We start from the raw sequence: 22,015 nt of genomic DNA, 5'->3' as shown, positions 1-22,015 counted from the left end.
TTTTAAAGATTGATAATATTCGATGTTTTCAAGGATATGAGGAAAATGGCACTCTTGCATGCTCTAAGTAGGAGTGTAAGTTGGTTTGGTCCTTTTAAAAGACAACTTGACAGCTTCCTTTAAAATTTCAAATGTACATAGCCTTTGACCCAACACCATTTCCACTTACAGGGCTAACCTATATAGAGATGCTTGAACAGATATGCAGAGATACTTGCACAGGGATATTAATTGGAGTATTGTGAAGAATTAGGGGAAAATCCTGAATGTTCGTTAATAGGGATATGACGAATACATCATGGTACATCCATACTACGGAATACTGGGTAGCAGTAAAAAAAAAAAAAAAAAAGGCTTACTTAGATATCTACATACAAACATAATACCATGGAATGATGTTTGTGATACATTATTAAATGGGTAAGATTAATTTGTAAAGCAATATGTATAATATGTTCTCATTTTGAAAAATAAGTATGTGTTACCGTGTATGTGCATGGCAAACATTTGGGAAGATGTGTATCAGCTTGTCTACAGCTGTCATCATCTCTATAGAGCAGGACTAAAGACCCCTTTTACTTTATATACTTCTATTTGAACGAAAGAAGTGAACATGCACTCCTTTTATAAGAAAAAGAATAATAGAGACAAGCAGTAGAAAAGTGGGGCTTACAATATGAAAATTTGCTTAAAAGTAGTCTTCCAGGAACGTATTCGTCCGTGGACAGTGATGCGTAGCTACAAAGAGTTTGGACAATTTTACATAAGGACTCATTTGCATCATGGCTCAATTAAGAGAGAAAACTGATTCATAAGCTGATTTGGATTAAAAGTAGTCTTCCAGGAACGTATTCGTCCGTGGACAGTGATGCGTAGCTACAAAGAGTTTGGACAATTTTACATAAGGATTCATTTGCATCATGGCTCAATTAAGAGAGAAAACTGATTCATAAGCTGATTTGGATTGCCCAGTGGCAACAAAATCAGATTTGTTAAACTCTTTCCTAAATACTGTTGAAATGAGCTCATCGAAAGTTGAGGTTAGACCCTGAATCTGAAAGCTTCCTGTTTAGATGGTGTGGATTAGATACATAACCTAGCTAAAAGTGACCCCAAATCTATGAGTTTACATTCTGGATATTTGCTTTCAATGTCCTTTTGTAGGAGGGCTTCCGCCTGTGTCTAATATAGAAGTAGGATGTTTCAAAATGAGAATTTCCTTCTCTTTTAGATGGGTTTATGTGATAATGAGATGGGTATGTGAAATATTACTTATCCAGCCATATGCACATTTTCCTCTGAAATAATAATAGTATCTATCTTGTAAGCTTACTGTGCGGGTAAAGTGAAATAATGCATGTAAAATCTTTGGGGCAGTGTCTGGCACAGAGTAAGTATTTAATACCTGGTGGCCATTGTTATTTAAACATGTTGCTAAAGATTTTCCATTTGAATAACAATAACTTAGCCTGGACTGGGTGCCACATAGGACCCAGGTGAAGGAGACAGTTTTATTATAACATTTTAGTTTGGAGAAGGATTGCTTTGAATAAATGTTCAAGGCTTAAGCAGAATGAATATGTAGGTATAATGAAGGGGTTTGTCCATTTTCACAGAAGGCATTAGCAAAGGGCATATTTAGAGGATTGATTGGAATGGAGGTTAGCGTGCAGGTTATAGAGTGATTTAGTAAATGAAAGTGAAGGTGGTGGTTGTAGACCACTTAAGGAATTTAGCCCTTGTCTTTAAAGAAAGTCATTCAATAAACAGGAGAATCTGGAGAAAGGCTGGTGTGGTGTAAACGGAAGGATGGGATTTTTGGTACCAGCTTCCTTTTTTTCTCATCTGTAGAATGAGGAGGTCAAACTTGGTAATTAATAGCCACTGTTTTCTCCACACTTGTCATAAACCAGGCTTTTTATGAGCATGGTTTCATTTAATCCTCCCTCAGAAGAGCCCTATGAAGGAGGGACCATTATTAGCCCCAATTTAGAGACGAGGAGGCTGAGGCTCTAAAGACATTATGTAACTGGGTCCAGGGTGGTCCACGTCCAAAGCCCACATGGTTTCCATGCTGCTAGTCTGCCTCTGAGTGGCCTCCCAGCTCTAGTAGTCAATGATTCTGAGTAAGGGACATTTGAAAGTGGTCATTATTTGCCTTGTCTTTTAAAGAATGGAAGATGAAATCGAACGTTCTTGTATGTGAAAGGGAAAGGAAAAGGAAGAGAGATTGAATATGAGTTATGATACCGATGACATTTCTTTTCCCCTAACATTAGGCTAGAATGACTACAGAAAGTGGACAAAAATATACTGAAGGTAATTTCCATGCCGTTCCGATGACACCCACCGCCCATTTCATTTGCCTCCTGCCTTAGGGATAATCTGAATATTTTGTTCTTTCTGTCTCTTTTGGGAAGGTTACTAAAGCAGTTTACAAGGACACTGTGGAGGATTTTATTTAGAGGGGATAGGAGTTCACTTTTAAAAGGATGAAGAAGAAATTAGTAAGAGACACTGAAGTCAAGTTCCATTAAAACCCTGCTGGGATTTTGATTTGGACTGCACTGACTTTATCGATTAATTTGGGAAGAATTGAGTCCTTATAATCCTATCCCTTTCCATTCAGATGCATGGAGTGTTTTTCCCTTTGCTTTGGTCTTTCCATGAATATAAAAACCTGCCAAATGTGCAGGAATGAAAAGAAATAGTTCTTTGGAAAGATAAAAGGATCATTTCTCAAACAACAACATCTAGATCTAAGTACTACACCTCTGACCAGTTTTGAATAGAGGAGCTTGGGTTATTATTTATGTTCACAGTAAGATCATCTCCTGTCTAGGTTTCTGATTTCACTAGTTGTTTCACACATGCCATCGAAGACAGTCTTTGGCCCGGTGATTGGGCCTGAAATAAAGAAGGCCTTGCTAATTACAAAACATAACTTGTCTATGCAAACATTATGGTAAAGTCCTGCTGCTTGTAGTTGGACCACAGGAGAAAGTTATTATTTTACAAACCTGTGAAGTATGTTTAACACGCAAAGGCTTGTTACACGGTCAATGAAGAACAGTAGTTTTCTGCCCTCCCATGAATTACTAATGTCCAGGAACAGCCTGGCTATCAGTTTCAGCTTCTTGGGGCAGGAGAGTAACGTGAGCAAGGCCTGAGTATCAGTACTGGCTAACGGAGTTGTCGCGTTTAATTCCACTTGGTTTCAAACAGCTTCATTTTTTCAGGCTTTTCTTGCTTTTTATGTTGTAGTTTGAATCTGTCGACCGCACCGTGTGTTTTCCTGTTTTCCATTTCCATGTTTATCTCTTCGGTTTCTAACTGGGTTGGCAGCCCCGGGTAGGACTTCATTCGGAGGAAGCCTGATGTCCTGGCCAACGCCGTCCTCCAGGAGTCATGAGAACCGTGGTAGGAAATCCAGGCTCTGTTACTAGTTAGTTGGGGGACTGGACAAGTCCTTTAACCTGGATCTATTTCTCCACCTGTAAAATAGTGATAATAGTCCCCTGTCTTCCTAACTGGTAAACAATTGTGCAAATGTTCTCTAAAATGTCAGGCAGCTGGCTGGGGAAATGTTTTGTTCCTGGGTAGGAGGAGTGCTGGAGGGTTTCTGATGACAAGAAGTTAAACAAGGTTTGTTTTGACCTTGAAAAAGTGAGAAAGGAAAGCTAGAAATTGTATGGAGCCACTTGGTTTCCTTTTTGAAGATGTAGCATTTCTTCCGTCTTCGTCCTGGGTATAGTTCACTGTAGAGCAAAGGGGAGATATGGTCTATGATAAAAGGTAGCCAGAACTGTCTGCGTTAATAGCTTAAGTGATAAAGATCCTGAAAAATTGAAAGTTTCTAGATCTGATAAATAGATCTATATCTACATTATACACATAGGTACATGCATAGGTATGTATGTATGCTAAGTCATACATACCAACAAAAACTGATAGCTTCGGGCTCTTTCCTTGGTACCTTTTAAAGTTGGAGCAACTTCAGTAAGTTAAGGGCTCAGTATTCAGAGATTACCTAGTTGAAGAGGTCTGGGCTAAATGACAGATAGTGAAGGGAATGGACAAAAGTACTCTTTATTTTATTTATTTTTTTAGAGAGGGACAGAGGGGCCGAGAGAGAATCCTCAAGCAGATTCCACGCCCAGTGCAGGGGCGTCACGGGGCTCGATATCAGGACCCTGAGATCATGGCCTGATTGGAAATCAAGAGTCAGAGGCTTGGGCGCCTGGGTGGCTTAGTCGTTAAGCGTCTGCCTTCGGCTCAGGTCATGATCCCAGGGTCCTGGGATCGAGTCCCACATCAGGCTCCCTGCTCGGCAGGAAGCCTGCTTCTCCCTCTCCCACTCCCCCTCTTGTGTTCCTGCTCTTGCTGTCTCTCTCTGTCAAATAAATAAATAAAATCTTAAAAAAAAAAAAGAGTCAGAGGCTTAACCGACTGAGCCATGCAGGCACCCCAACAAAAGTACTCTTTAATTACAAGTTCTTTTTCTTCCCGGTCCAATGGATTGACTTACGTGGTACACTGGGTCTGTCCTGTGTCTGTGTTTTAATTCCATGACTAGACACTAAATTTGTTGAGGGCAGGGATGATCATTCCTTCTATTTCATTTGTGTTAACCCTGTTATGGATGACAGTGCTCTGTATACTGCAGGTACCTAGTGAATTATATAGTTGACACATGATTACTTATTTCTGGTATTACAACAAGATCTCATAAAATAAACACGAAAAACTCGTTGTTTGAAGTCCTGAACTTTCTAGGTCAATCTCAAAAAAGGAAGTTCTTGACTGCCATAGTAATATTTGTAGGCATATTATAGGTAGGGGGGTGGGCCTTTTGGAAATTGGCTGAGTAATCCCACCTCGCCAGTAGTAACACGCAAGAGCTGTAGGTCTATGCTCTCCAACTGTGGGCCTCCGACCACGCATAGTGTCACCTGGGATACTTATTAAAAAATCAAATTTCTAAGACCCACTCAGATCCTAACCACAGTATCTGGAGGTTGTAGCTCCAGGCACCCATATATTTTTTTTAATTTTATTTTATTATGTTAGTCACCATTCATTACATCATTAGTTTTTGATGTAGTCATATTTTAACAAGCACCCGAGATGATTTGGATGCATACTAAAGCTTAAGAACGACTCTACTCTGTAATCTGAAGGGGTGACACACACACACGTGTAATTCTATGGGAAGATGGAAAACATCAAGAGAAATGAAATGTCCACTACTAGCAGGAAGAGGAAGCTAGTCCTCCATTACTCATCAGGGAAGTTGGAAGAATATTGGTGCTTTACTTCTTCTGGTGATACATTCTCGGCAGCTTGTCGTGGCTCATTTACAATTATGGTCTGTCCCTTTTGCAGTGCTGAGACAGTTCACCAGAATCTTACTTTAAACAGCAATTTCTTGAATCTCTTGGGACTGGTCTTTGTAGGGCTGGTTCCTAAGCTACGATTGTTGCCAGTGAAACGTCACAATGCTGCAAGGACTCCTCATCAGTTGTGGGCTCTCTGGCCACGACCCCACGGTGGAAAGGAAAGGCATCAAGTGAACCCCGCCCCCCCCCCCTGCATCCTTGTGATATTTCACGAACGGGAGGGAGCCGGGGGTCTTAACGCAGTGAGATGCGAGGTAAGAGGAACCGGGGGCAGTAGCTCAGGCTTGGAGGAGCAGGATGCCTTTAATCAAAGAATAGGATCTCCGTCTGATGAAAGAGTAGAAGTCCAAAGATGAGTATCTCTAAAGGGCAGCTGGAAGATGACCCGAGGGGAACTTTCCTCTCGGGCCCGAGTCCTAGGAAGCGAGCACAGGTGCGGGCGTGGGAGCGCTCCAAACCTCTCTGAAATCAGATAGGCGGTAGGCCCTTCCGAAAACACACTCGATAAGGTGACCGGCCGGCCCGCCCACCCAGCGGCTCAGAAGCCGGAGCGAGAGGCTGCGGCGAGGCCGCGAGGAGCCGTTAGGCGACTTGGCTCGCCCGCCGCGCCCCTCCTTCGCCCGGCGAAGCCCGCTGGGCCCCGCCTCCGCGGCTGACGTCCGGGGCGAGCGGAGGCGTGAGCGTGGGTGGGCCGAGACGTCGGCCGCCCGCGATTCGGCCGGCTCAGCCACACCACCGCGCGCCCCCGCTCCGCCCGCCCCTCCGGGTGCGTCTATTCCGGGCTCGCGCCGCGCCGCGCCGCGCCTCGTCCCGCCTCCGCCGGCCGTCCGGGTGCGCGCGCGTCGCTGCGGCTTTTTCTCCGGCCTCCGCGGCGCGCCCCTCCTCGCCCCAGTGCTAGCGGGCACGCGGCTCTTCCGCGGGCTTCCCGACTGCCAGGCGCCGGCAGGCTGCGAAGACACCGTGGGCCGCGTCTCCGGTGAGTAGCCCCAGCTGCTGACCCCTGCCGGAGTCGGCGCCCGAGTTCCGGGCGGCCCCGCCGTCCTACACCTGAGCCCCGCGGAGGTGGAGGGGACGTCCCAGTTCCCGGAATGGGCTCCCTTTCTCCTGGAGCCCGGCCCAGCTACCCGCCCGCCTGCCCCCCCCGCCCCGCCGGGGGGCCGGGAAGGTTCCCGGGGTCTCTGCATCTTCTCCGCTGAAGCCGGGCTTGCCTCTCTTCCTGCGGCCCACCGCCCCCCACCCCGCGAGGGCCAGAAGCATCCTCCCGACCGGGCTCCTGTGCTTTGCCGTGACCCTTTCCGAAGAAGCACCTCAAGTGCTCGCCAGACCTCCAGACGACCTTTAGGGCGCCCCTAGACCTCAACACCATCTTGTCCCCTCCGGGTCGGTCTGGCTCCGAGGGCTAGGGGATCTCTCTGGCCCTGGCAGCAACCGCCCTTTGGATTTGAGGGATGCCCTGGCTTCCGCTATCCTTTTAGCTTCCGTATCTTTAGGTATGTTAGAAAACGACTGAATTCTAGCAGAAGCATGCTCGTATTTTTTCCTCTTCTTTCTATCTACATCCCTGTCCTCACGAATGCTGTATATTTAGCATTAGCTTTATTCACTTCCTCTTCCTCTCAGTTGCGTACCCTACAGAAATAATTGGGGCCGATGTCTATAGCACGTAGAAAAATCGAGGAGAATATGATTCATTGCCTAACCCCCATCAAGGGGTTACATATTTTAAATAGGACGTCATTTCTCCTCTGCACTCCAGCATCTCCTCCTTCAAAGGCATTTTTCCACCCTCTTGAAATGAATTTTGCTCTAGTGTCTCACCTTCAAAATAATCTGTCATTGCTCCAAGAAATGACGGTGAGATGCAGAATAAGGGCAAAATAGCATTTGAAAAATGAATCCCTTTGACAGAGTAATAAGCAGTCTGCTTTATTGGTTAATGGCTCAATTGACGCCTCAGTTCATGTACAAAAATGAGGATGTTGGACTAGAGCACAAATAAGGTTCCTCTAGTGTTTTGATTCTAGGACTTCTAAATTCATGCTTAGTTCCATAGTGCTGCGTGATGGAGATTTAACCTAATTAAAGCCCCATTTCCCGGTAGTTGCTTGTCCCTTCAGTTTTTCTTGGATTTTGCCTGTAATAGTTGTAACTGTTCTTGATACATAAGGCTGTGTGCAAGTGGCGATTCAATTACAGTACCGTCAACGAGCATGTCAGTCAAGCTTTTTATGGCATAAGGCCTCTTCCTTGAATTGTAAAGTAGCTCTCTTTTTCACTTGGAGCCATAAAGTGTAAGACATGTAAGACTCCTGTTAGAATTAACAGCCTCGCCACCATTTAGGTGGAGGACGAAACAGTAGACCGTTAGTGTATATGCACCATAGGATAAAGTACCATTTTGTTCTGATATGGGAAGTAATGTGACACTTAAGAAATCTGTGGGAAGGTGTAATGCAACAATTAAAAGCTTTTCCCCTGAAAACCCTATTAAAAAAATAAGTGATTCAGATGAACATTTTTGTTTGTGTTTCAGGTAGGGGTGGGGTGGGTGGAGGAGAAAGGAGAGTCTTGCTCAATTCAGTAAGAGGAGAAATGAATTGGGGCTCTGGAGAGGCTCTGGATCCAGCTCTAGCTAATTGTATAACCCTGAACAACTCACTTAGCCTCTCTTCATTTTTGCATCTGTAAAAGTGCTGTGATGATTGGCAGAGTGAGCCATAAGCCCCCTAATTTGAATTCTTTGTTCTTCTACTGAAAAAAAAAATATATATAATGAATCTGTATATGTGATTATATGACGTAAGTTGCATTAACGCTGTGCTGTAGGTTCTTAGTTATACCAGTTGTCTAGAATGTTCTTTTTCAAAGATCTGCATATGCTTGTTCCAGTGTATGTGTGCATAATTCTTAACTCATCCTTATCAAATGAGTGGAGACTATATGTGGAAGTCTATAAATTGGGAAGCATTTTACAAAAGTTGGGTATTGTTAACTTCTGCTTGCAAGTGAAATGTGTGCATACCACACTCTTTAAAAAAATGTTCGTGGGTTTTAGAAGTTTGAAAGTGAGTGTGTACATACTTCCTACTGCCCTGTAACTGTAACTGACTAGGAACTTTAAAGACTATGCTGGCATCTCATTCATTCATTTATCACTCATTGAGCTTATCTCGTTCTTTCAGCTGTCACTTATTTTGTGCCAGGCCACCAGGATATGATGGTTAAGAAGACCATCTTTATGACTTTATAGTTTGGGATGGTTATGGGAGGGTTGTGAAGAGATAGATGTATATACAGTTTATTTTTATTAACAGCAACAACAGCATTCAGATCAGGGACATAAACAAAATCCTGCGGACCTCACAGCTCCATAGGGGAGGAGGAGATGATTGTATTAATTGTAGCCTGTAGCTTCTCTTCCTGGCATTCCTTTTCTCTCCCTTCCTTGACTTTCAATTCCTGAGACGGTAGCAAAAATAAAAGCTTTATTTTTCCACTCCTATCACTGGCTGGTGTTCTATACTCTTTTTCATTCTTTGTCTATTAACCGTTCATTTTGAGGTAGCTGTAGATTCTCATACAGTTCTAAGAAACAATACCCTTTATCTAATTTTCCCCAGTGGTAATATCTGCCTAGCTGTAGTATAATACCACAACAAAGAAATTGAGATAGATACAATTCATTCACCTGATTCAGAGATCACCAGTTATCCATGCATTCATTTGCCTGTGTGTATTTAGTTCTGTGCAGTGTTATCACATGGGTAAATGCATGTAACCACCTCCAGGGTAAAGATACAGTTGCATCACCACCAGGATCCCTGGTGTTGCCCTTTTATAGCCACAGCTATCTCCCTCCCTCGCTGATCCCTGGCAGCCACTAATCTGTTTTCCATGCCTATAATTTCATCATTTCAAGAATGCTATATAAATGGAATCATACAGTATGTAACTTTTGGAGATGGGCTTTTTTTCCCCCCTCCATTCAGGGTGGTTCCCTGGAGATTCTTGTAGGGAGTCTATCTTGTATCCAGTTAGTTCCTTTTCATTGCTGAGTCATATTTGGTGGTGTAGACATGCCCCTTTGCTGTGTCGTATTCCATGGTGTGGATATGCCCCAGTTTGTGTCACCGTTCACCGATTGAAGGACATCTGGTTGTTTCCTGGTTTTTGTTCTGAACCAATTATAAATAAAGCTTCTATGAACGATTGTGTACTGTTTTTTTTGTGAACACAAATTTCCATTTCTCTGGGGTAGAGGCCCAAGAGTGCCGTTGCTGGTGGTAAGGTAGTTGCATGTTTCATTTTAAAAGCAACTGCCAAACTGTTCTCCAGAGTGGCTGTACCATTTTGCGTTCTCGCCAGCAGTGTATGAAGGCTCTTCATCTTTGCAACATTTGCCGTTCTTATTATCTTCTGTTTTAGCCTTTCTGATTGGTGTCTAGTGATATCTTGTCACAGTTTTAATTTGCATTTCCTCAGTGGCTAATGATGTTGAACATCTTTTCATGTGCTGATTTGCCATCTCTGTATCCTCTTTGGTGAAATGTATGTTCATGTATTTTGTCCATTTTCTTGTTAGATTTTTTTTTTTTTGGTACTGTCGAGTTCTGAGAGTTCCTTATATATTCTAAATACTAGTCCTTTGTTAGGTACGTGGTTTGCAAATATATTCTCCCAGTCTGTAGCTTGTCTTTTCATCCTCTTCAGAGGGAGTTTCAAAGAACAAAAGTCTTTAATTTTGATGAGGTCCAGTTTATCAATTTTTCCTTTTATGGATGGTGCCTTTGGTGTCAAGGGGTCTTCTGTGCCTTTGTTATTTTATTCCTTGCTGTTCTGTATAACATTCAGTATTTCTGTAAGCAGTGGAACATTTTTTCATTTCAGTGATCCTAGAGCTCAAATGTGTTCCGTGAACAAGTGGTCTTGATGGCTTAGAGTGTGAATACATACTCACACGTGCTCTTGCTATATTAAAATGGCTGCCATCTTTTGTGCCTTGCAAATATAATTTCTGCCTTACCGGGCTGTGAAGTGTTAAAATTAATATTTTAAAATTAAGTAGATACGATGTGCCAAGGAGATTTTTGGTTTCACTTTCTAAATCAAAACTGTTTTGGCAAAACTGTATAGTTTTTTTGTTTTTTAATCAAGCTTTTTGGTAAGTGATCCAAAGAACAAATCTGTGTTCTCATTTGAAGTTTCCTTCTGTGTTTCGAGTAGTGAGGTCATGACTATTGACGGTGTATTTAGTAGTAGTAATCAACTCAGTGTTGATTACCAGAATAAGGAATAAAAGACTGTTGAATTTGTACATCTAGGCTGTATTTTTGTTTTAGAGGAGTTACTTAGTGTTCATCTTCATTTTCTTTAAAAATTATTTTTTGAACAATGGATGTGTTTCTTTTATGAGAAGAACTTACAGGAAGAGGTTAGTGAATAATTTTGAGAGTATTCATTTCTATAAGATGGTACTGAAATTATTACTTGTCCCTTCAGTGTCACCATATTTGCTCAAATAAGTGTACGGCTAGGGTAGCGGGTTCCTATTGAATAAAGATCAATCACTGGTGTAAGGCAAGGGCTGGCAAAATACTGCTGGTGTTCAAATCCTGCCCACCGCCTGTTTTTGTAAATAAACTTCTCTTGGAACGCAGTCACATCCATTCATTTATACATTGTCTGGCTGCATTCAAAATACAGTATCAGAGTCAAAACAGAGAATGTATGGCCCCCAAAGCCTATTTACTCTCTGGACCTTTCCAGACAAAGTTTACCCAGAGATAAAGCAACCTTATAAATTATTGAGTCCCTGTGTTCTAAAGGAAATTTAGCAAACTTTACTTTGACTTTTAGTACCTTTTATTTTATTTTATTTTATTTTATTTTATTTTATTTTATTGTACTTTTTAGTTACATTTCCATGGGAAGCTGTGGTTCAGAAGAGTGTATTCATTTTCTTTACTAAGTCTATAAGGCGCTGTGGTCTAGAAGCAGCAGTAAGGAATGGACGGAGGGTTGGGAAAGTGGATTTTGTTTTTCTTGTTAAGTGTGGGCTATTTCAGCGTGATGCAGATTTTCAGATACGGCAACTGATGAGATTCAGCAAGAGGTCTATGCATTTGTGATGTCCTTCGGAAATCCTAATTGTAAGCCAGGGCGCGAGTGATAGAGCCAGCTACAGCAGTGCTGTTGTCCCCTGCTCCCAGCACTGCTCCCAAACCTTTAAATACATAGTAGTCTAGGCCTAGCAAGCCGAACTCAGACTGTTGGTTTACTGTTTTGTTTGCGTAGCTTTCTTTTGTCAGTTCGAAGTTGACCCTTTAGTTTTCTTAAATGCTCTATGGGTGATGTTGAAAATGGAAATTGAGTGAGGACAGTTGGCTCTACATTGGGAAAGAAATGGATCCCTGCCTCCCATCATATACAAAAAGAAATTAAGGATGTATTTAAAAAAATTTAGGTATATATTTTAAAAAAACTTCTGGAAAGCATAAGACAACCAGAGCAGAGTTAAAATGCAAGTGACAGGACTAGGGGGAAATGCCATTTACATATGCAATAGAAGCTTTAATTGACTTCTACCTAACTGACTCACCACATGACATGATGCCCTTTGTTTCCTTTGTAAAATGCACCGCACTGAACACTTGCTATTAGTAGGCTGGTCTCCAGTATGCTTGAGGACACACCATTGGAACAGATGCTTTTGTTACTTAACCTATAAAAATTTACAGATGAAATGATAAGATGTCTGGGATTTGCTTCAAATTTTATGGGGAATGGGGTGGAGGTGAGGAGTGCATAGAGATGTAAAAAAAAAAAAATTCACGTGTGAATAATTGTTGAAGCTGGAGTCAAGTCATTATAACAAAACAAATCGAGTGTTTTGGAGAGTTGATGAAAACAAGTGACTACTGTCCAGTTAGGTGTGGGTAAGACGACAAAAGATTTGTTTGTTTGTTTGTTTTTTTAAAGATTTTATTTATTTATTTGACAGAGAGCGACACAGTGAGAGCAGGATCACAAGCAGGGGGAGAGGGAGAGGGAGAGGGAGAAACAGGCTTCCCGCGGAGCAGGGAGACCGATGCGGGGCTCGATCCCAGGACCCTGGGATCATGCCTGAGCCAAAGGCAGATGCTTAACGACTGAGCCACCCAGGCACCCCTAGATTTGTATAAAATAAGGGAAAAATCTAAAGTTTTCTTCACTCACAGTGCTTTGTGTCTTTTAAGTTATTTGAAGTTATACATTTTCTAAGAATTCAGTTTAAATTTCTTCATAGTCAGTGGGCCTGGAGTTAAAGAAAAAGGTCTTCTTGTCCTCTTGGCCCTCTATCAAAAGTTTGAGGAATGTGTGTACATTTACTACTGATGAAATGAAGTTAAAATGAAATGTTTGTCATGTGCATATTTCTTATGATTGTTTACCTTAATTGACCTTTTCAATGAACTTATCAACTGTTCCAAATAACATTAGGTAAAAAGGCTTCTACTATATACTCTGGTTTCTCTTCAGATCGCATAAATCTTTCACCTTTTACTAAAAAAGACTTCTATATAATATCCATGATATATATAAAGAGCTCCTACAAATCAATAAGAAAAAGGCACACATTAGAGAAAGTAGCAGAGGGTTATGAATTGGCATTTCCCAGAAAAAGAAAGAAAAATGATGAGTAAGAAGAAAGATGCTTAAGTCCCGTCTAGTAATTAGGGAAATGAAAACCATTTTTCACCAAATACATTGGCAAAACTAAATATAACATCCCCTTTTAGCAAAGAAATGGGTACTATCATACATTGTTACTGAGAGTGCAGATTGTACAGCTTCTTGATAAAAAAATACCCACATCCTCTCATTTTAAAATGTATGTATGTTTTGACCCAGCAATACTGTTAGGAAACTAGGGAAATACCTGCACATGTGTATGAAGATACATATAAGGTTTCACTATAGTGAAACTGGTCATAACAGTGAAACCTTCAGAGCATCCTGAATGTCCATCAATAGGGGAATTATTTAAATAATAATATGCTGTTTTATGGAATACCATAGGGCTATTAAAAGACACCCTCAGATAGACCTATATAAACTGACAAAGGTGTTCCAAAGTTCACTGTTAAAGGAGGGAGGTTCGGAAGGAGGGAGTCAGCCCTGTCCACATACCACGATTCCACTCACCTAAAAACAACAGCGGACCCTTACTATGTGCATGGATAATACAAAAAGGTCTGATTGATACATACCATCTCTGGGGGAAAAGGGAGTGTTGTTAAAGGAAGGCAGTAGAAGGCATACTTTAATTTTTTACCCTGTACAATTCCATGGTGAGTTTCTAAATTTGTGATTACTATTTTGACAGTGATTATACAGATGAATAGTCTGACATATTTACACCCTGGAGGATGCGTCACTCCGATCCTGATATTGTGCATTATACGATGACACTCTGCTAGAAATGCAGTGCCTTGTGTTTAGTGAGCACTCCGGGACTTTTTTGGTAATTTCTCCCTTAGTTAAAGTACTAGTTGTATCTTTTAGATTTTCTACACTAAAAATATAAGTATAAAGAAGTATAAAGGCACTGTAATTCCATACCCAGAGAGATCTATTGCCAACTTTTGGGTATATATGTTTGTGCACACATATCTGCGTACACACATGTAGGGGCACTTGCATGCACACATACGCACGCATATGCACATGTGCAAACATGTATCTTTCTACAAAAATGGGTTCTTACTCTATATACCGATTTGTAACTTGGCTTCCTTCAACTTGGCATTATATTGTGAGCATCTTTCAGGATTGGTAACTATGAATAAGTGAAAAAAACCTCTTGGTGGGAAAGGAAAAACACTGCTATGTAAATACAGTGTTCTAGTTAAAATAACTGGTTTCTAGGACAAACTATAATCTTACAAAAAAAAAGTCATGGTCACCAAAAGTGAATAACTGAGGAATTTAAAAATTCTCAATGTTGAATCAGTTCAGTTCTGTTTTGAATTTAACTATGAGCATGTTCTTTAAATTGTAGTTACTAGTAATGATGGGTAAGTGCAATATATCACAATGTCATTAGCAATCTGTTTTGGATTGAGGTTTTGTTTTGTTTTGTTTTGTTTAGAGGGGGAAAGAGGGTTGAGGGACAGAGGGAGATGGAGAGAGAGACTCTTAAGCAGGCTCCACACCCAGCATGGAGCCCAACTCGGGGCTCCGTCTCCCAACCCTGAGATCATGACCCGAGCCGAAATCAAGAGTCAGATGCTTAACCAACTGGGCTACCCAGGCACCCCAAGGAGTTTGATTTTGACAAGGACTTTAAAACAACTTGAACAGTTACTTTGATTCAGAGAAAAAACAACAGTTCTAATTTTTGGTAGAGGTGTAGGCATATTTGTATTCTCTTACAAGTTATAAAAGTGAAGAAAATCTAGGTTTTCTGTAGCAACATGAATCTTTGTCTATGATATCTCCATCTGTAGTATATAAAACTGAATATTAGAACTGTGTTGGAGGGTCAAGTTTGATTTGGGCAAGTACATATGCATTCTGCTCTCATGTCATCTAGAGGCATTTTTTTTAAAAAGTTTATTTAAATAATCTCTGCACCCAGCGTGGGGCTTGAACCCACAACCCCAAGATCAAGAGTCGCAGGCTCTTCCAACTGAACCAGCCACAAGTCTGTCTAGAAGAATTTATTAAGTACATCCATTGAAGGTTCATTATAACCTCTTCCGGGTTTATGCTGTGAACTTAGAGGTGAAAATTTTACCTTACTTTACATTACACTGAATACTTTTTGATACTTTAACTTTTTTTTTTTTTTTAAAGATTTTATTTGTTTGACAGAGAGAGACACAGCGAGAGAGGGAACACAAGCAGGGGGACTGGGAGAGGGAGAAGCAGGCTTCCTGCTGAGCAGAAAGCCCGATGGCGTGGCTCGATCCCAGGACCCTCGGGACCATGACCTGAGCTGAAGGCAGACGCTTAACGACTGAGCCACCCAGGTGCCCCGATACTTTAACTATTTTTAATGAATTCAATAGAGTACCAAAAGAGTCTACCTTGCAGACAGTGGTATGAATGTGAAGGCACATGGTAGCTGCTTGTGTTTTTGCTATGGCAATTGAAACAGTGTCCCTGTTCTCCAACGCTGTGCATCTCGGGTTTTTTGGGAACTGATTTCGCAATACGAGGGTTTTTCTCTCATAGGTGCTGTCAAGGGAGCGGATTTTGTGGAGGAGCCAGGATAGAGGTTCTGTATTTCCCACTTGATTAATGAGAGGGGCATGAGGTGTTGAAAACATTACTGGTAGATTCTAGTGGTTGTAAGGTGAATGCAGTGGAAGGCCTGGTGAAATACCTGGTTTCTCTTAGGTATTCTGTGTACTGCCTTGAATATATGGTTAAAGGATTTAAATACGATAAAAAAAAGCAGTGATAGGGTTTCAAAGGACTCTTCCCCTGGAGGTACGCAAGTGAGGAGTCATCAAAGAAAATCTGGAGAAATGAGCAGAGCTGCTGCCGTTGAGATGGGGATCATTCACTATGCTCAGAATATGTTAGTCGTTTCTGCTTCTCAGATGAACTGAAAGCTCAACATTTTCCTCAGTCAGGAAACAGGAACTTGGTGAATGAGCTTAAAATTCAGCTGTGGCTTTGAAAACTGAAGAGAAGAGAGAGTTAGCACTAATATCTCATGGGATGAATCCAAATAAAAGATGCTATGTTCCACATGACCACTGCAGATACGGAGAAGTTGCTTAAAAGAATAGTTGAAAAATCCTAACTTGACCGAGGGATCGAACTGGACAGAACTAGCTATAAACAATTGTCAGATGAATGTGTTTTAGGCAAACAGAGCAGAAAAGAGAAAAGCAGGCTGAGGAAAATGGCATTCTTCTACCTGGAACCACAGAAACCTTCAGGATTTGGTCAATTGCAAGGTTGGTCTAGGATGGTTTGAAGTGTTTGGTAAAATATTTGGGATTCCCTCGGTGCCCAGGCAGTTCTTTATAGGAGTAGGTTAGAATTTCTGTGAAGTAAATAGTTTCCATAACCAGGACACTAGAAAAGATGCAGGGCTCAGGCTCATTTTTGGTGAATTATAGCAACCCACAGATGGGAAGCTATGTGATGTTTATTTCCCCAAATAGAAAGAAATGTAAGCATTAGCATATTCATTCAAATACAGTTACATTACACATTTTTAAGCAAAATGATTGAACTCATTGGGATGTTGTACAACTCAAATTTTCCCCCAGAAATTTTTGGATTTCTAGATTTTGTTTTTAGTGTCAAGTATAAAGGCCAGGATTTTCATGTGGAAGCAGATTTTTAATTTATTACATATTTACATTAATTTGAATATTGTCTTGACCACCAAGACATTGTTGAGTATTAAAATGTTTGTAGGTTGGTAGTTTTCTTTAGGAACTATCCCCCAGAGAGTTTATTCTTTACAGGTGGTATCCCTTAAAGTAGTTTTAGAGGAGATAGCTGCAAAATGGAAACCTTCATGAACCCCCTGCTGCCTTTTTATTCTTGTTTTGAATTGGAATCCCCCCACCTAACTTTCACAGCATTTCTTTGGGGATTACGTGGGTAGAAGTGAATGAGGGATGATTCTTGACCCCAGGCATACAAAATATTCAGTGGGTTTAAAATGACACCTAGCTCAGTGGGGCCCCCCTGGAGCTGCTGTAAGCATAGGTATTGTACAAGGTGGCACCCTGGCCCTTGGGAGGAAGAAGTGTCAGACATGTCGGTGCCCAGATGGCTCCCCAATCCCTGTCTCATCTCCGCGGTAGCCTGCATCTATGTCCTTGTTCTTTGCTTATGTGAAATGATTGTGTGGAGTGATTGGCCTTTGGTTGCGGTGATAACATTTGGTGAAATGGGAGAGCTGTCCCTAACACAACTTTCAGACGGCTGATCTTGTTCTCAAAAAGCCCCTGGCCCTAAAGATGGCAGGTTTTTTGTTTTGTTTTGTTTTAAAACCTCATAGGGAGAAAGGGCTTGCATACAATCTTGTTTCTCGTTGTCCTCAACTGAGGAAGCTGGACCATCTCCCTGCCCGTCTTTGACTGAAGGGATGTGTTGCTTTAAGGCATAGCAGGCAGGAAACAGGAAGTGGGTGCTATGCCACAGGGCATTACCAAAGGAGTAGGAAGTGGCAGTGAATATATGATCTATACCCAGATTGTATCTTAAGGTTTGAAAACCAGGAATCGCAACTCCAGTTTGTGCTATGAAGACATATTTCAAAACCAGTTGTAGCCTATGGGGTTCCTTAAGCTAAGAGTATATATATTGAGAAGCCCTGCCATGTTTAATTTGATGATACCACAGTCTCCAGTGGAAATCTGCAAAATTGAATCAAAACTCTATCTTTTTCAAAGGTGGGATCATTGCTAGATAACACATGTTACTTTAATGACCTCAGTGAGATGCAAGCAACTCATTTTTATTAAATAGGTAATCAAAGATCTATCCTTTATTTGTTATTTTTATTTTTCTACTGAAGTATAGTTGACACACAGTATTCTATTAGTTTCAGGTGTACAACAGTGATTCGACATTTGGATACAATGATCACCACAGTGTCTAGTTACCATCTGTCACCATATGCAGGCAGTTCTTTCTGAAGCAGCTAATTTGGGTTGCAAGAACTGTTTTTCAACCTAGAGTTGATCTCTCTAATTTTGCACCCTTCCTAGCTAATGTAGCACTGTGGTAACTTCCTTCGTCCCTTCTCTAGATATTACAACATTTGTCATGAGATCATGAGAAAAAGTTGCTTTTTGCATTGGGTAGAGTGACTCAGAATTTGTTTAGGATGCAAAATCACTTCTTAGATTTACCTCCCCTGTGTAAGAAAATCAGTGATGTTTCAAAGTGGCATAGTTATTTGGGTTGCATAAATTGTTCTGTGGGATGATCTTCTAAACATTGGGAATTTGTGTTGAGTTTGGTACTTGGCCAGGTCTTTGGCCACATCCTGCTATTGCTAGACCTTTAAAAAAATTTTTTTTCCTCTGGCTTTTCCCGGCACTGCCCCATTGCTGCTGAAAGATCAGGATGTTGCCTGGGCTTCGCACCAGGCGTGGAACCTCGGGGCCTTCCTCTTCTACTCACTGGCACAGCAGCCCTGGGAACCCTAAGATGGAGATGTTGGAACTGTTTTGATAATACCTTTTCTTATTCTTTAAAAATCTGGCTGGCAAGCCACTGTCACATAATCATGAGACCTGAAGATATATAGTAACAGAGAACTTTGGCTTTCAAACCTTCCTCTGGATTGACCTCGGTTTTGCTTTTGAGGAAGAGTAGGCAGCAGATTGGCCCATATTCCTATAAAAGCAAAGCACCTTCTTATCTTTTATTGCTGCTCACATTGGTTGCAGATGCTTCAAAGAGGGCTGAATTGTAACCTAGTTTAAAGACGATATATTTTAGATTAAATGTTCACAGAAATGATTGCAAAGGGATGTCTTCTAGGCAAATGACATGGCAGACTCCGCAGAAATTCAGTGCTTCAGGGATACATGGGTGAGATCTGCTAGTAGGAAATAGCAACACTGTTGACTTTGTAGCAGGTTTCTTGGCTGACCTTTGTATGGTACATACTCCCCCTCCCTTAAACAGCAGTGTTTCATGGAGATGGGACAAAGACTCCTGCTCTTCTTGGGAGTTTCTAGTGCCTTGGTGCTTCTCTTTAAATCTGTTTTTGAAATTCTTTTTGTGGGTCTCATCCTGTGCAAAATTGCCTTATATTGAGGCATTTTAAATACTTAAGTAATGAAACCTCCAAGTAATAAAACCTCTGTTGTATATGTTCCACAGTGGAACTAGCCTATTCTAAATTTTATGCTGCTTGCCGGAGTAGTGGTGTAACCCGAGGGCAGTGCTGTTTGTAATAGCTGGCTAGTGGTTTGCAGGTGAAATTGATCACGACATTTTAGTTCTGGGTTTGTGTTTTCCAGCTCTGGATCTTTCTTTCCTTTATGTTTTTCTGAGTTTCTGAAAAACTCACTTTCGTTCTTTGGCTTTGCAAACTTTTCCTTGCCCCAGTATTTGAAGGAAGTTTTTTTTTTTTTTTTTTTTTTTAAAGATTTTATTTATTTATTTGACAGAGAGAGACACAGCGAGAGAGGGAACACAAGCAGGGGGAGTGGGAGAGGGAGAAGCAGGCTCCCCGCAGAGCAGGGAGCCCGATGCGGGACTCGATCCCAGGACCCTGGATCATGACCTGAGCCGAAGGCAGTCGCTTAACCAACTGAGCCACCCAGGCGCCCTTTGAAGGAAGTTTTTAAAAGAACATTTTGGGCAAGCCAACTGTGACCTGAGCAGTAACAGGTATAACCGGATAATCCCAGAGGGTAGCTATTATTATTACTAGCTTTTTAAAAAGTATATACTTGCCTGGTTGGGCTATTATTATAGGGTCAAGGGTTGCCTCATGGGTGACCCTCCTTTCCCATTCTACCTATATGTCTGCTCTCTCTGTTAGTCCACTTACAGTATTATCTACTGAATAGTAAGCTCCACAAGGACAGGGCATAGTGTGTGCTCACTGAATATTTTTTTGAACGGACACATGGGCACGCACCTGTAACTGCCCAGGATTTGGGAAACTAGGTTTTGAAAAATATTACAAAGGAAATGGGTCGTTACTGGCTACTTACTTTTAATTCCTTTCCTCAAATAGAAATGTTAGTATGGTGGTGAGTCTTCAGTAATGATGATTATAAAACCAAAGAAAAGAGAGACTTAAGCATTTGTTTCCTGCTTCAGTGAGACAGTGCCCAATAGGGTGACACCACTTTCATATTTAGGAGAGGCCATATTGTATGACAGTCTTTACACCTTTCTATTGTCATGCTACAGGGCATAAGGAACTTCCTGTCGAAGAAGTTTTATTTCAATGTATTCTCAATTATATGTAGGGATCTCTTAACCAAATGGATTCCTTCTTCTAGATTTCTCAAATGTGATCTTAGTAAATGGCTTATTTTGAAAAACAAATGCTTCATTTTGGAATAATTTTAGATTTACAGCAAATTTGTAAAGATAGTTCAGAGGTCCTGTACATCTTTACCCAGCTCCCCCTTAATGTTAACGTTTATGTAACATTAGCATAGTACTGTTAACTAAAAATAAAATTTATTTGGATTTCTTGATTTTTTCTACTTTTTTTTTTTTTTCTGTTCCAGGATCCAAAATTTTTATACATGTTTATTTTAGAAAACATGTAGATGAAAAGACAAAGTATGGGTAATCCCCCCTACTCAGAGCCAGCTACTGATATTTTTAGTACACATCCTTCCATATTTTTTCTATAGGGAATAGAAATCTGTTCCCCACCTCAAAAAAAAAAAAAAAAAAAAACTATTTGGATTTTCCTAAAAGACAGGTCACAAAAATGTGTTTTATATACTGTTTTATAATTTGGTTTTTTTTACACTTAATATAGCATTTTTTTGTGTGTACATCTTACCTCGGCTGATGTTTTTAACATAGTTTAATCTGTTCCCTTCCTTTAAGACATTTTATTGTTTCCATTCTTGAGCTTAGTTAATTCTTCATGACCTAAGGCCAAACTATGCATGTGTTCTCACCCTGCCCCCGCCATAAACCTGAGAAGTATGACACACTCTTCTCAGTAACGATGGATCATTAAGCCAGTGATTCCAAATACCTGTGTATTAGGTTGAACCATTTGAAATTGCTGTTTGCTGGCATGTAGCAGGTTTTTGACTATATTGGCAATTTTGTATGGGTCATCCTACTAGTTTGAAAAAGCTGTCTCGATTATTCTGATCTCTTACCCCGCCATTCTTATTCCACTGAGAATCCCTGGCCTCTCACTCTACTGAGTATCTCTCCATTTGGAATGGTGAGCTGACACCAACATTTTGTCAGGCAAAAATGTTGACAGACTCCCCTTCTAGGTGTCGCTGATAAACAGGATCCTTAGGACGTATGCCTGTGTTGGTGACATATGCAGAGAACTTGCACTCCAGTGAATTGTATCTGCCCATCTGTATAAGGAAAATAGACTTCTGAACATTCAACCCAGGCTGTATGCAAGATAGCCCGATGGCTTGCTCTCCTGGTTCCATACCCGTATGGATACCTGTATCGGATAGCCAGGGCTACTGGCGCCACCCAGTGGTCCCTTATAGAGGAGCGGCTGATGTAGCTCTCCCCGTCTCCAGCATATCAAATACTCTCATTTTTCCCCCCTTTCTTTCATGCACTTCCGTGTTCATTATCTCCCCTTCCTTGTCTTCCCTCCACCTATGCCAGGGCACTTATGGCTTTCATTTAGCCCAGCTGATAATATTCAGGGAGATACACTAGCAAAATGTAATTTTGCTGTGATAATCCTTATTTAAATAAAGGCTTTAGAACATGAGACATGAAATGATAAGTAACACACTGAACAGACTGTTATTTGCTCTGCTTATGAAGTCATGATTCCTACCCCAAAAGGGCATCGAGTTTGTATTCTGTCAGAACATGGCATTTGTCACGTTTAATTTCAAGTTTCTCAGTTATAGGAGAGGGAAGCACTTTTATATAGCTCAGATCGGAAGAGGCATACA

At 41.1% G+C, this 22,015-nt stretch overlaps 1 protein-coding gene across 3 annotated transcripts in view; it reads left to right on the top strand.

Annotated features, from left to right (window-relative positions):
- Positions 1-6,211: 6,211 nt before the first annotated feature.
- The window catches only part of ACSL4 (acyl-CoA synthetase long chain family member 4), an 82,645-nt gene continuing 66,841 nt past the window's right edge, over positions 6,212-22,015 (top strand). Inside the window, exon 1 of one of the 3 annotated variants that reach the window (XM_035007088.1) lies at positions 6,212-6,375. The gene's annotated coding sequence lies outside the window, so the exon portion shown is untranslated. The remainder of the gene's footprint in view (positions 6,376-22,015) is intronic. The other 2 variants (XM_035007078.1, XM_035007098.1) reach the window with 2 other exon arrangements.

The sequence above is a fragment of the Mirounga leonina genome, unplaced genomic scaffold (genome assembly GCF_011800145.1).
Source record: "Mirounga leonina isolate KUSES-001 unplaced genomic scaffold, KU_Mleo_1.0 Mir_101664, whole genome shotgun sequence".
Lineage (NCBI taxonomy): Eukaryota > Metazoa > Chordata > Mammalia > Carnivora > Phocidae > Mirounga > Mirounga leonina.
Note: the sequence above shows the minus strand (reverse complement) of the source record. Positions and strands in the feature narration are given on the sequence as shown.